The sequence below is a fragment of the Coregonus lavaretus genome (assembly GCF_964263955.1).
Source record: "Coregonus lavaretus genome assembly, chromosome: 9".
NCBI lineage: Eukaryota > Metazoa > Chordata > Actinopteri > Salmoniformes > Salmonidae > Coregonus > Coregonus lavaretus.
The window spans coordinates 2,912,819-2,927,818 of NC_139996.1; positions in this window are offsets into that span (position 1 = coordinate 2,912,819).

Here is a 15,000-nt window from a genome sequence, read left to right on the forward strand (position 1 = left end):
CTTAACTAACAATGCAGTTCAAGAAATAGAGTTAAGAACATATTTACTAAATAAACTGAAGTAAAAAAATTAAAATTAAATAATAAATAAAAGAACAATAACGAGGCTATATACAGAGGGTACCGGGACCGAGTCAACGTAGGTCAATGTAGGCGGCAGGTAGCTTAGTGGTTAAGAGCGTTGTGCCAGTAACTGAAAGGTTGCTGGTTCAAATCCTCGAGCCGACTAGGTGACAAATCTGTTGATGTGCCCTTGAGCAAGGCACTTAACCCTAATTGCTCTGGATAAGAGCGTCTGCTAAATGACTAAAATGTAATGTGAGGGAGTACAGGTTAGTCCAGGTAATATGTAGGTAAAGTGACTATGATAATAAACAGAGAGTAGCAGCATGCAAATAGTCTTCATTTTATTAAATTGTTCAGCAGTCTTATGGCTTGGGGGTAGAAGCTGTTAAGGAGCCTTTTGGACCTAGACTTGGCGCTCCGGTACCGCTTGCTGTGCGGTAGCAGAGAGAACAGTCTATGACTTGGGTGACTGAAGTCTTTGACCATTTTTTGGGCCTTCCTCTGACACCACCTGGTATATACAGTTGAAGTTGGAAGTTTACATACACCTTAGCCAAATACATTTAAACTCAGTTTTTCACAATTCCTGACATTTAATCCTAGTAAAAATTCCCTGTCTTAGGTCAGTTAGGATCACCACTTTATTTTAAGAATGTGAAATGTCAGAATAATAGTAGAGAGAATTATTTATTTAAGCTTTTATTTCTTTCATCACATTCCCAGTGGGTCAGAAGTTTACATACACTCAATTAGTATTTGGTAGCATTGCCTTTAAATTGTTTAACTTGGGTCAAACCTTTAGGTTAGCCTTCCACAAGCTTCCCACAATAAGTTGGGTGAATTTTGGCCCATTCCTCCTGACAGAGCTGGTGTAACTGAGTCAGGTTTGTAGGCCTCCTTGCTTGCACACGCTTTTTCAGTTCTGCCCACACATTATCTATGGGATTGAGGTCAGGGCTTTGTGATGGCCACTCCAATACCTTGACGTTGTCCTTAAGCCATTTTGCCACAACTTTGGAAGTATGCTTGGGGTCATTGTCCATTTGGAAGACCCATTTGCGACCAAGCTTTGACTTCCTGACTGATGTCTTGAGATGTTGCTTCAATATATCCACATCATTTTCCTTCCTCATGATGCCACCTATTTTGTGAAGTGCACCAGTCCCTCCTGCAGCAAAGCACCCCCACAGCATGATGCTGCCACCCCCGTGCTTCATGGTTGGGATGGTGTTCTTCGACTTGCAAGCGACCCCCTTTTTCCTCCAAACATGACGATGGTCATTATGGCCAAACAGTTATATTTTTGTTTCATCAGACCAGAGGACATTTCTCCAAAAAGTACGATCTTTGTCCCCATGTGCAGTTGCAAACTGTAGTCTGGCTTTTTTATGCCAGTTTTGGAGCAGTGGCTTCTTCCTTGCTGAGCGGCCTTTCAGGTTATGTCGATATAGGACTTGTTTTACTGTGGATATAGATACTGTTGTACCTGTTTCCTCCAGCATCTTCACAAGGTCCTTTGCTGTTGTTCTGGGATTGATTTGCTTTTCGCACCAAAGTACGTTTATCTCTAGGAGACAGAACGCGTCTCCTTCCTGAGCAGTATGACGGCTGCGTGGTCCCATGGTGTTTATACTTGCGTACTATTGTTTGTACAGATGAACGTGGTACCTTCAGGCGTTTGGAAATTGCTCCCAAGGATGAACCAGACATGTGGAGGTCTACAAAAAATGTTCTGAGGTCTTGGCTGATTTCTTTAGATTTTCCCCTGATGTCAAGCAAAGAGGCATTGAGTTTGAAGGTAGGCCTTGAAATACATCCACAGGTACACCTCCAATTGACTCAAATGATGTCAACCAGCCTATCAGAAGCTTCTAAAGCCATGACATAATTTTCTGAAATGTTCCAAGCTGTTTAAAGGCACAGTCAACTTAGTGTATTTAAACTTCTGACCCACTGGAATTGTGATACAGTGAATTATAAGTGAAATAATCTGTCTGTAAACAATTGTTGAAAAAAGTACTTGTGTCATGCACAAAGTAGATGTCCTAACCGACTTGCCAAAACTATAGTTTGTTAACAAGAAATGTGTGGAGTGGTTGAAAAACGAGTTTTAATGACTCCAACCTAAGTGTGTGTAAACCTCCGACTTCAACTGTAGGTCCTGAATGGTAAGAAGCTTGGCCCCAGTGGTGTACTGGGCCGTACGCGTTACCCTCTACAGCGCCTTACGGTCGGATGCCGAGCAGTTGCCATACCAGGCGGTGATGCAACCGGTCAGGATGATCTCGATGGTGCAGCTGTATAACTTTTTGAGGATCTGGGGACCCATGCCAAATATTTTCATTCTCCTGAGGGGGAAAAGGTGTTGTCGTGCCCTCTTCACGACTGTCTTGGTGTGTTTGGACCATGATAGTTTGTTGGTGATGTGGACACCAAGGAACTTGAAACTCTCGAACCGCTCCACTACAGCCCCATCGATGAGAATGGGGGCGTGTTTGGCCCTCCTTTTCCTGAGGTCCACGATCAGTTCCTTTGTCTTGCTCATGTTGAGGGAGAGGTTGTTGTCCTGGCACCACACCGACAGGTATCTGACCTCCTCCCTATAGACTGTCTCATTGTTGTCGGTGATCAGGCCTACCACTGTTGTGTCATCAGCAAACTTAATGATGGTGTTGGAATCGTGCTTGGCCACGCAGTCGTGGGTGAACAGGGAGTACAGGAGGGGACTAAGCACGCTTCTTGGGCACAGGGACTATGGTGGTCTTACATGTAAGTATTACGGACTCGGTCAGGGACAGGTTGAAAATGTCAGTGAAGACACTTGCCAGTTGGTCCGCCCATGCTCTGAGTACACGTCCTGGTAATCCCTCTGGCTCCGCGGCCTTGTGAATGTTGACCTGTTTAAAGGTCTTACTCACATCGGCTACGGAGAGCGTGATCACACAGTCGTTGGGAAAACAGCTGGTGCTCTCATGCATGGTTTAGTGTTGCTTGCCTCGAAGCGAGCATTAAAGGCATTTAGCTCGTCTGGTAGGCTTGTGTCACTGGGCAGCTCACGGCTGGGTTTCCCTTTGTACTATGTTATGTTTCATGTTTTGTTGTGGACCCCAGGAAGAGTAGCTGCTGCATTCGCAACAGCTTATGGGGATCCTAATGAAATACCAAAATATCAGTAGCTTATTATGAGATCAGGTAACATCTCTAGGACGTTATAGGAGACATCCAGGGTCTGGAGGGTCCTCATCTAGCCCAAGTTGGGGAGAGAGAGGCCAGACGGTTCCCCAGGAGAGAGAGGTAGCGGAGGGCAGGGAGAGGGCTGAAGGAGGGGAGAGGGCTGAAGGAGGGGGCTGTGAGGTGGTTGTAACCCAGGAGGAGGGGTAAGGTAGAGAGGCAGGGGGGGAGAGATCCAGGTGGAGGAGGAGAGAGAGGGAGGGAGAGAGAGAGAGGGAGGGAGAGAGGTGAGGAGGCCGGGGAATTGGGATAGGGTCATGGAAACCGTGTCCCGGGTGAAAAACAGGTGACCATTTTAAGGCACGGAGAGGGGGGAGGAGAGGATTAACATGGGAGGCAAGACAGGAGGGATAAATAAATAACAAGGGGGAAAAGAGAGAAACACAAGCACTGACATTGTAGTTGTAATTCTAAAAATGTTTTGATTTAAGTTGCAGTAAACAGTAAAGCGACTGGGTCTTTGAAAAGCGATATACACTGGGTGACACAGACTGACCAGGTGAAAGCTATGATCCCTTATTGATGTCAGTTGTTAAATCCACTTCAATCAGTGTAGATGAAGGTGAGGAGACATATTACATTTAAGAAAGATGAACGGGCAAGACAAAAGATTTAAGTGCCTTTGAGCGGGGTATGGTAGTAGGTGCCAGGCGCACCGGTTTGAGTGTGTCAAGAACTGCAACGCTACTGGGTTTTTCACGCTTAACAGTTTCCTGTGTGTATCAAGAATGGTGCACCACCTAAAGGACATCCAGCCAACTTGACACAACTGTGGGAAGCATTGGAGTCAACACGGGCCAGCATCCCTGTGGTAAGCTTTCGACACCTTGTAGAGTCCATGACCCGATAAATTGAGGCTGTTCTGAGGACAAAAGGGGGTGCAACTCAATATTAGGAAGGTGTTCTTAATGTTTTGTACACTCAGTGTATACAGTAAATACCATGTATTATTATAGTATAACTTTTTTTTTTTTACAATGTTTTAAGAGGAATATTAGCTTTTTTCTGCAGCTGAAAAAGACAGGGAATTCTAAAGCTAATTTGACCTATGCACTAACAAGGCTTTTCATCATAAGCAGCTTGACTACTGCTTGAGTACTGTACTGCTTTATTGATCTACTGTACTTCAACAACAGATGTACTCACATTGGATCGGTTGATTAGGATTCAAACCTTCTCTCAAACAACCTAATGCATACTCCTAGAGTAGGTCCACGTCATTAATGTACTTGGTGATGTAAACGTGTAAGCCTTGTTAGTGCATAGGTCAAATTATCTTTTGAACGTCCCCTTTTTCGGCTTTAGACAAAAGCTAATATTTCACTTAAAACATTTTTTTTTTCTAGTAATTTCCAGGGTTTTCTCACGGAAGGTCTTATAAGTCCTGCCACAAAGCGTTATAACTGTTTGAAATGGCATAAAACAACATGGCTGTTAATGGCAGCCTAAAGTGGTTTAAGTTTAAGTTACAGACACTAAGCCAACTGTAAAAAGATCTTACAATCACATAACTCGTTTATGAACTACATAATTATTTAAATCTACATACATTTGCATGAAATCAATACATTTCCTACATTTACATTTTACATTTACGTCATTTAGCAGACGCTCTTATCCAGAGCGACTTACAGTTAGTGAGTGCATACATTTTCATACTACAGTACTTAACTTCTCCCATGATGGATTTTCTAAATACAGTCACAGGTCTTGCTTTTATAAAACTGTTACCAACATATTAAAGTAACTATGAATTACATATTTTTCATTAAAACTTTTATTTTGATAAATCAATTCATAAAATGTCATTCTTCCACCAGAAGTCCGAACCAAAATCTGGTTGTTAGTTTTTTGATCATGTTTCTACAGATGTGACCCAGCAGTTAAATATATTTTTTTTGCATAGTTGCTATAAATTGTTTGGTTGTTTAGCAACGAAACCGACGCGTGTACAACTATGGGGCAAAACAGACGGGGTTGGCTTAGATTGTTGACGACATGGAAACTATATTTAGTTGCCAAATGTTTATTGAAAACAAATACATTTACACAATGAACATTTGTTGTCTCTCAAAAACATCGTTACAGTTGTTGGTTGGCTAGCTAGTGAATTTAATGCCATATTAGCATAGACATGACATCAGTCAAAACACCTCAAAACAAGACACGGTATCAATAACAAGACACAACGAGCTGAAACTAGCCACCTACGATTCCCCACAAGGCAGCTTCTTGTCGTTGTTGATAGCTATATGACGTTCAGAATCATAACAACGCATGTGAATGGTTTGTGTGCGGAGTGTATGGTTGATGAAACAGTGAAGCATGTGTTGATGTGTTGTTGTAAGTACCGGTATGTGTAAGAAAGATTGATGTGTGGGGCTATTGAGGTTGGATGGGGGAGGGTTTGAAGGATGGGGGAGGGTTTGAAGGATGGGGGAGGGTTTGAAGGATGGGGGAGGGTTTGAAGGATGGGGGAGGGTTTGAAGGATGGGGGAGGGTTTGAAGGATGGGGGAGGGTTTGAAGGATGGGGGAGGGTTTGTTAGAAGTTAGTAAGACTTTTTTTATTTTCTTAGTAGTACAGGATTAGTTAGGAGGGTTTAGTTTTACTGAATGTTTGTTTCTTTATTGGTTTAGTCTGTAGGATGTGATTGGCTACACAGTAGGTGGAGGCATGACCGCCATAATACCATAGAAGAAGAAGAAGAAGAAGAAGAAGAAGAAGAAGAAGAAGAAGAAGAAGAAGAAGAAGAAGAAAAACGGGAGGACATCATCGTAAGAGACTGGACTATTGTGCCAGTGTTCAATGTCTAAACTGAAATAGCTAACTAGATATAATGTTAAGTTAAGAATTATTTTGAGGTAAAATGTCTTGCTTTTTGTTGAAACTGTCCCTGGACAGTGATGTTGTTAATGTTAGCTAGCTAACGTGACCTTGGTTAAAAGTTTGTAAAAATATGTCAAATGTGTCAAATGTTTGCTGTATGTAAAATAGTGTGTGCTACAGCTTGGAAGATAAATAAATGTGACTCTGGATGACAACATAATGATGTTTGTTTCCAACATTAGGGCTGTTTTCCTAAAATAGTTCAAACTGCTTTGTGTTTTGTTTCCGTGCCACGACACTAACGAGTATCGTGATACTGGTATCATCCCAGCCCTAATGCTTATGCGCGAGTGAAGTGAGTTCAGAAAAACTGAAAGTAGGCCTATGCATCTTAGAAATAGTCACACTGAGGATCCAAGACATCCGACAATTGTTTTTACGACCTGAGAATTTGCCCACGACTTGAACATTTTGTCTGGGACGGCAAAATCGCAGCATAAGATGGCTAAAATCATACAGTCTGCAAAGGCCTTAAGTAGTTGGAGTCATTCAGGACTCACACACGGATCATGGGTCATATATAACAAAACCTTTTGACAGAGCCAATCATTTGAATGACTATTTCACTGGTAAAGTGAAACTGGACAAACTGAGGAGTGAAATGACAACATTTGTGTATTGAAGATCTATCTAATAATGAACGAGAAGGATTGCCGTTTTGAATTTGGTGAAGTTTGTGTGGAAAAGGTGGAAAACGGTTGTTATCCATCAATCAATGATAAGCCACCAGGTATAGACAACCTAGATGGGAAACTATTGAGAATGGTAGCAGACTGTATTGCCACCCATATTTGCCATGTCTTTAACCGAAGCCTAAAGGAGTGTGTGTCCACAGGAAGGTAAAGTAATTCCACTACCTAAAAAATAGTAAAGCACACTTTGCTGGCTCTAACAGCCGACCAATCAGTTTGCTGCCTGTTCCTAGTAAACTGATGGAGAGAATTGTGTTTGAACAAACACAATGCTATTTTTTAAAGAACAAGTTAACAACTGACTTTCAGCATGCATATAGGGAAGGGCCCTCAACTTGTACTGCACTGACACAGATGACTGATGATCGGTTTAAAGAAATGGATAATAAGATGATAGTTGGAGCTGTATTGTTAGATTTCAGTGAAACCTTTGATGTTATTGATCATAATGTGTTATTGAAAAAAACTCACTTGTTATGGCTTTACAACACCTGGTCGGAGAGTTCCTTATCCAATAGGACTCAGAGAGTATTCTTCAATGGAAGCTTCTCTAACATCAGTTATGTACACTGCGGTGTCCCTCAGGGCACTTGCCTTGGGCCGTGACGCTTCTTCTATTTTTACAAATGATTTGCCACTGGTCTTACAAGAAGATAAAATGACTATGTCTGCTGATCTGAGTGCACAATCTACACATCAGCACCTACAGCCAGTGAGCTCACTGAGACGCTAAGCAAGGAGTTACAGTCAGTGTCAGAATGGGTCATTAACAATAAACCGCTCTTAAATACATCTAAAACCAAAATCATTGTATTTGGTTCAGCGCATTCTCTTAGACCTAAACCTCAACTGGAGTTGAGCATAAAAGGGTGTGACCATTGAACAAGTTGAAGAAGCTGAACTCCTAGGAGTAACATTGGACGGTCCGTTAGCATGGTCAAGTCATATTGACAAAGTTGTTGTGAAGATAGGGAGAGGTATGTCTGTTATTAAAAGATGTTCTGTGTTTTTGACACAAAGATACTAGTTGTTCAGGTTCTGATCTTGTCCCATCTTGATTACTGTCCGGTAATATGGTCAAGGTGCAGCAAAGAAAGACCTAGCAAAGCTGCAGCTGGCTCAAAAGAGAGCAGCACGCCTTGCCCTTAACCGCACGCAGAGAACTAACATCAACAACATGCATGATAGTCTTTCATGGTTGAGGGTTTGCGGAGAAATTGACTAGTTCTCTTCTAGTCTTTTTAAAGAAACATTTGTGTGTTGAAAATGTTTAACCGCTTGTATAATTTTTTTGCATACAGACATGCATACCTCATCAGACACACAACTACGTGTTTCTTTATGGTACCCAAACCAAAAACAGATTCAATGCAACGCTCAGTTATGTATAGAGCTATGTCATCGTGGAATGCTCTGCCACCAGAGGTTACTCAGTTTTGTGAGCTTTTGATGAAGTTGGTGACCTCAATATTGGGATCAGTCAGTGGTTAGCCTAATCTCGGCTAACCCAGAACTGAAGTATTGCCTAATTGGGTCAGATTATGTTAACATAGTCTGTGCACGAGAGATTAGTGAGTGGGTAATGCTTAGCCTGAGTGTGCTGTCTGGCCAACTATTGCTTGTGAAATCAGAGTTGGAAAGACTGCATAAAATCATCTGGAACTCAGGCTGGTGAATACTGAGAAAAGTTCTGGAACTCAGGCTGGTGAATACTGAGAAAAGTTCTGGAACTCAGGCTGGTGAATACTGAGAAAAGTTCTGGAACTCAGGCTGGTGAATACTGAGAACATTTCTGGAACTCAGGCTGGTGAATACTGAGAAAAGTTCTGGAACTCAGGCTGGTGAATACTGAGAAAAGTTCTGGAACTCAGGCTGGAGAATACTGAGAAAAGTTCTGGAACTCAGGCTGGTGAATACTGAGAAAAGTTCTGGAACTCAGGCTGGAGAATACTGAGAAAAGTTCTGGAACTCAGGCTGGTGAATACTGAGAAAAGTTCTGGAACTCAGGCTGGTGAATACTGAGAAAAGTTCTGGAACTCAGGCTGGAGAATACTGAGAAAAGTTCTGGAACTCAGGCTGGTGAATACTGAGAAAAGTTCTGGAACTCAGGCTGGTGAAAACTGAGAAAAGTTCTGGAACTCAGGCTGGAGAATACTGAGAAAAGTTCTGGAACTCAGGCTGGTGAATACTGAGAAAAGTTCTGGAACTCAGGCTGGAGAATACTGAGAAAAGTTCTGGAACTCAGGCTGGTGAATACTGAGAAAAGTTCTGGAACTCAGGCTGGTGAATACTGAGAAAAGTTCTGGAACTCAGGCTGGAGAATACTGAGAAAAGTTCTGGAACTCAGGCTGGTGAATACTGAGAAAAGTTCTGGAACTCAGGCTGGAGAATACTGAGAAAAGTTCTGGAACTCAGGCTGGTGAATACTGAGAAAAGTTCTGGAACTCAGGCTGGAGAATACTGAGAAAAGTTCTGGAACTCAGGCTGGTGAATACTGAGAAAAGCTCTGGAACTCAGGCTGGAGAATACTGAGAAAAGTTCTGGAACTCAGGCTGGTGAATACTGAGAAAAGTTCTGGAACTCAGGCTGGTGAATACTGAGAAAAGCTCTGGAACTCAGGCTGGTGAATACTGAGAAAAGTTCTGGAACTCAGGCTGGTGAATACTTAGAAAAGTTCTGGAACTCAGGCTGGTGAATACTGAGAAAAGTTCTGGAACTCAGGCTGGTGAATACTGAGAAAAGTTCTGGAACTCAGGCTGGTGAATACTGAGAAAAGTTCTGGAATAGTGCCATGTTTTCCAGATGCTTAAATCACCAACTTTCAGAGCAGAAAAACAGATAGTCAGAAGGGTTATGTCTGGGTGTAGACAGAAATAATGACCTGTCTGTTCCCTGATAATGTGTAGAGTACTTTCTGACTGCAGTGTTTTAATTTCCTCAATGTACAGCACAATGTTTAAGTCCTGTATTGATATTCTTACAAAAGTGATTATCTTACAGATGTTGTCTGGCGGTTACTGTATGTATGTGTTAGGTCCTTCCTTCTCTTCTTTGTCAAAGGCATAACACATCTCAGTTCAAAACATTTAAAAATATATATATATAAAAAAAACTTGCACTTGCTTTTCCTACTGATTTAGCTGATTACTGCTTTATTGAGGGAAGATGTACTTACTAAGACTGTGATATGTGGATAAGAACGTCTGCCAAATGACTAAAATGTAAAATGTGAATGTAACATTATCTCTTCAGTGTTTTCATTTCCTGACTGTCTCGCCTATTTAGGTCAATATTTACACAAAAGTGGTTATCAGCTTTGAGCGCTTCTCACATCAGTTCTCTGGATGTGGTCAAAGGCTTACTGTAGTTCAGGTCTTTACAAGAGATCATAAAACATATTCAAATATATTATTCAAATCCTACCCTGGAGGTCCAGAGTTTGATGCTGATTTTCTGTTCTACCTGATAGTTAATTGCACCCACCTGGTGTCCCAGGTCTAAATCAGCCCCTGAAATAATGAAAAATAGCAGTGGATTCCAGATTTGAAATTGAGGATCATAGAAAAAAAAGTATCTCTGTCCTTTGCATAATCTAATGTCTGGGATGAATTTTTGACAGAGTAAAAACCAACAACAGAGAGATATTTATTATGATAGTCTCTCGTGAAAGACGAACACATTTAAATGCAAGATTTGGTTCTAGTTTGCCAAGATTAGGATTATGGACACTCATATTTCTATTTCTAAACTGAACAAAAATATAAATGCTATTTTCCACCGTAATTTGCAAATAAATTCATTAAAAATCCTACAATGTGATTTTCTGGATTTTTTTTCCTCAATTTGTCTGTCATAGTTGACGTGTACCTATGATGAACATTACAGGCCTCTCTCATCTTTTTAAGTGGGAGAACTTGCACAATTGGTGGCTGACTAAATACTTTTTGTCCCCAATGTATTTCTATTTCTATACTGAACAAAAATATAAACGCAACATGCAACAATTTCTAAGATTTTACTGAGTTAAAGTTCATAGAAGGAGATCAGTCAATTGAAATAAATTCATTAGGCCCTAATCTATGGATTTCACAGATAGGCATCTGTTGGTCACACATAACTTTTTTAAAAAGGTAGGGCCGTGGATCAGAAAACCAGTCAGTATCTGGTGTGACCGCCAATGGCTTCATGCAGCGCGACACATCTCCTTCGCATAGAGTTGATCAGGCTGTTGATTGTGATCTGTGGAATGTTGTCCCACTCCACTTCAATGGCTGTGTGAAGTTGCTGGATATTTGCGGGAACTGGAACACGCTGTCGTACCAGTCGATCCAGAGCATCCCAAACATGCTCAATGGGTGACATGTCTGGTGAATATGCAAGTCATGGAAGAACTGGGCCATTTTCAGCTTCCGGGAATTGTGTACAGATCCTTGTGACATGGGGCCGTGCATTATCATGCTGAAACATGAGGTGATGGCGGCGGATGAATGGCACAACAATTGGCCTCAGGATTGAGCAAACCAACAGTTTCATCAGCTGTCTGGGTGGCTGGTCTGAGAAGATCCCGCAGGTGAAGAAGCCGGATGTGGAGGTCCTGGGCTGGCGTGGTGACACGTGGTCTGTGGTTGTGAGTCCGGCTGGACATTCTGCCAAATTCTCTAAAAGGATGTTGGAGGTGGCTTATGGTAGAGAAATGAACATTAAATTATCTGGCAACAGCTCTGGAGGACATTCCTGCAGTCAGCATGCCAACTGCACGCTCTCTCAAAACTTGAGACATCTGTGGCATTGTGTTGTGTGACAAAACTGCACATTTTAATGTGGCCTTTTATTGACTCCCAGCACAAGGTGCACCTGTGTAACGATCATGCTGTGGTCCTCTGTAGCTCAGCTGGTAGAGCACGGCGCTTGTAACGCCAAGGTAGTGGGTTCGATCTCCGGGACCACCCATACACAAAAATTTATGCACGCACGACTGTAAGTCGCTTTGGATAAAAGCGTCTGCTAAATGGCATATTATTATTATTATTATTATTATTATTATTATTATTATTATAATCAGCTTTTTGATATGCCACACCTGTCAGGTGGATGGATTATATTGGCAAAGGAGAAATGCTCACTAACAAGGATGTAAACAAATTTGTGCACAACATTTGAGAGAAATAAGCTTTTTGTGCGTATGGAACATTTCTGGGATCTTTTATTTCATCTCATGAAACGTGGGACCAAGACTTTACATGTTGCGTTCATATTTTTGTTCAGTGTACAGTGAGGGAAAAAAGTATTTGATCCCCTGCTGATTTTGTACGTTTGCCCACTGACAAAGAAATGTTCAGTCTATAATTGTAACGGTAGGTTTATTTGAACAGTGAGAGACAGAATAACAACTAAAAAATCCAGAAAAACGCATGTCAAAAATTTTATAAATTGATTTGCATTTTAATGAGGGAAATAAGTATTTGACCCCCTCTCAATCAGAAAGATTTCTGGCTCCCAGGTGTCTTTTATACAGGTAACAAGCTGAGATTAGGAGCACACTCTTAAAGGGAGTGCTCCTAATCTCAGCTTGTTACCTGTATAAAAGACACTTGTCCACAGAAGCAATCAATCAATCAGATTCCAAACTCTCCACCATGGCCAAAAGCAAAGAGCTCTCCAAGGATGTCAGGGACAAGATAGTAGACCTACACAAGGCTGGAATGGGCTACAAGACCATCGCCAAGCAGCTTGGTGAGAAGGTGACAACAGTTGGTGCGATTATTCGCAAATGGAAGAAACACAAAAGAACTGTCAATCTCCCTCGACCTGGGGCTCCATGCAAGATCTCACCTTGTGGAGTTGCAATGATCATGAGAACGGTGAGGAATCAGCCCAGAACTACACGGGAGGATCTTGTCAATGAGCTCAAGGCAGCTGGGACCATAGTCACCAAGATAACAATTGGTAACACATTAGGCTGGTTTCAACCCCTAGCCCCTACCTTCTAGCCTGAAGTCTACTAACACGTTGTGGAAGAATCAACCCCTAGCCCCCCTACCTTCTAGCCTGAAGTCCACTAACACGTTGTGGATGAATCAACCCCTAGCCCCCCTACCTTCTAGCCAGAAGGCTGGTTTCACAACAGGATATCCTCACAGTGCATACATATGTGCTAAAGACTATCTAGGAACAAATCCATGAAATATGTAAGGGATAATCAACGAGGGGCTACGTGTTCTCTGGAAAATAGTGCACGACGTGGAGGGTGTGTTCCACGACGTGTTAGTGGACTTCTGGCTAGAAGGTAGGGGCTAGGGGTTGATTCTTCCACAACGTGTTAGTGGACTTCTGGCTAGAAGGTAGGGGGGCTAGGGGTTGATTCTTCCACAACGTGTTAGTGGACTTCTGGCTAGAAGGTAGGGGTTAGGGGTTGATTCTTCCACAACGTGTTAGTGGACTTCTGGCCTGAAGGTAGGGGCTAGGGGTTGATTCTTCCACGACGTGTTAGTGGACTTCTGGCTAGAAGGTAGGGGCTAGGGGTTGATTCTTCCACAACGTGTTAGTGGACTTCTGGCTAGAAGGTAGGGGCTAGGGGTTGATTCTTCCACGACGTGTTAGTGGACTTCTGGCTAGAAGGTAGGGGGGCTAGGGGTTGATTCTTCCACAACGTGTTAGTGGACTTCTGGCCTGAAGGTAGGGGCTAGGGGTTGATTCTGGAATCTCTGATAATGAGGAACCTCTTACACAGGCAATAGAACCTAACACAACTACATTGGAATTATATTGAAATTCTACTACTACACACACACACACACACAGACACACACACACAGACACACACACGCGCACACACACACACACACACACACACACACACACACACACACACACACACACACACAGACACACACACAGACAGACACACACACAAACAAACACACACACACACAGACACACACACACAGACACACACACACACACAGACAGACACACACACACACAAACAAACACACAGACACACACACACAGACACACACACACAGACACACACACACAGACACACACACAAACAAACACACACACAGACACACACACAAACAAACAAACACACACACACACACACAAACTAACAAACAAACAAACAAACAAACACACACACACACACACACACACACACACACACACAAACAAACACACACAGACACACACACACACACAGACACACACACACACACACAAACACACACACACAGACACACACACACACAAACAGACACACACACACACACACAGAGACACACACACACACACACACACACACACACACAATAACACACACACACAAAGACACACACACAGACACACAAACACACACACAAATACACACACACACACACACACAAACACACACACACACAATGACACAGGCACACACCGACACACTTGAACAAATACATATGCCAGTCTGGCAGAAGGATGAGGAGAAACAAACAGATGCTATGGTTTAATGTGTTGTTATTCTATGGTTTAATGTGTTGTTATTCTATGGTTTAATGTGTTGTTATTCTATGGTTTAATGTGTTGTTATTGTATGGTTTAATGTGTTGTTATTCTATGGTATAATGTGTTGTTATTCTTAGCAGGAATGTTTTCCGTGAATGTCCTAAAATAATCCATTGGAGAATTGCAGAAACATTACTTGGCTATGTGGTAATGTTTCCATGGTTTTTACAGTTGTTCAGTTGTTGCACTATTGTTTCATAAGATACAAATATCTTCCAAACACTCTGTTCTTTCCATCCCACGAATAACACTCCAAATATGCAAAAGTTATATATATACTGATAAATGAATATGCTAATGTTGGTACATCGACCCATATATAAAAGATGGCGCTGCACTAAAGCGCTATGCCATTTTAGATTCTGACAATATGTGTCATGCGGGAAACTTTAAATCAAACAACAGTCATTCTGGTTTTTGTTAATTTCATATTATTCTAAGACCATATGGGTAGCAGTGTTGTTCATTGTTGTTTGGAGCATAGAAAAACTAATGTAAACAAAAGCAAGCACAAAATAAGTGTTTTATTTTCCTGATAAACACACAGTCCCATCAAAGAACGCTAGTTTTTATGTAGGC